Below are 1,474 nucleotides of genomic sequence, written 5' to 3' on the forward strand. Positions count from 1 at the left end.
GATGCCTCCCTAAGATCGGGCTGCGGGCTAGCCTGTAGAACATTTTCTTAATTAGTGATTGATGGGGGGAGGGCCCAAGGAGGGGCCAAGGAGTGCTCACACCCAACTAACTGGTGGCCCTAGGTTCTGGAAGAAAGAAGAAGGCTGAGAAGTCAGGCTGTGGTGGCACAAACCTTTAATCCCGGCACTCAGGAGGCAGAGACAGTCACATCTCTCTGAGTTTGAGGCCACTCTGGTCTACAGAGCAAACTGCGGGACAGCCAGGATTACACAAAGAAACCCCAACTCAAAATATCAAGAGAGAGAGAGAGAGAGAGAGAGAGAGAGAGAGAGAGAGAGAGAGAGAGAGAGAGTTGAGCAAGCCAGTAGGCAGCCCCCTCCAAGGGTTCCTACCCTGCTTGTTCTGGCTTCCTTCAATGACTTTCAAAAACAGACTACAGTATGGAAGTCTAAACCAAATAAACCTCTCCCTCTCCAGCTTGCCTTTTGGTCACAGTATTTTGTTACATCAATAGAAACCCTAACTAAGATAACAAGCTTCAGAAATAGAGAGTTTATTCACCAGCATCTGGGTACATAGAGACAGGAGTTCAAGTCTCAGATCTGCTGTGTGGAGGAGGGAACTCCAGTTCACAGCTGCCAGAGGTAACCAGGCCACAGACAGCTGTTCATGGCAGGCAATTAGATCAGTCAGGCCCTCGTCACAGCTCTTCAGCTCTGTGTCCTCATGGAATCTAGTCATTCTTAGGGCCTCATGAGCCCGTCTAGGCAGGCAGCAGCATCCTGTGGTCTCAGCTTCTCCCCACAGCTCCACACTTGCTGAGGAGGAGAGGTATACAAACAGGTGCAACCAGAGCCATTGGAGGGCTCTGTCACTGTGGAGGGTGGGTATCACCCCTATTCGCGTGCCCAGGAGACCTGGGGCTGTCCTTACAGAACCCCCAGCCTTGACAGGGATACCCACTGCTGCCTTGGACACATCCAGAGGAGGTAACATGGAAATAAAAATGCACGCAGAGCCACGTGGGAGAACAGAGCAGAGACTAGGGTACGTTGTTAAGTGTGTAGTCACTATCTGTCTGACACATCAGTTTCATGAAGTATTTAGTCTGCTTTATTTACTGTTTCTCTGGTGCCTAAAATAGAACCCAGCACGTGGCGGGCACCTAACAATTGCCTGTTATCCAAATGAAGGGTGAAGAGAAGGCTGCCAGGGGATTTGGGTCATCGTGTGTGAGTCAGAGATGAGGTGGACCGCATTCCTGGAGAAGGAACAGTATGTGCAAGCACTCAGAGGCACGATGGCGCAGAATATCTGAGAACGGCAGAACGCTTGTCCAGGAGGGTGGCCATGGTAATGACTCTGGCTTTGGGAATCTTCTTGTTTGACTTTGTTTTTCGAGTCAGGGCTTCACCTTGTAGCCTTAGCTGTCCTGGAACTCGCTCTGTAGGCCAGACTGCCTCTGCTTCCCGA

This window comes from Mus pahari, chromosome 8, assembly GCF_900095145.1.
Source record: "Mus pahari chromosome 8, PAHARI_EIJ_v1.1, whole genome shotgun sequence".
NCBI classification, from domain to species: domain Eukaryota; kingdom Metazoa; phylum Chordata; class Mammalia; order Rodentia; family Muridae; genus Mus; species Mus pahari.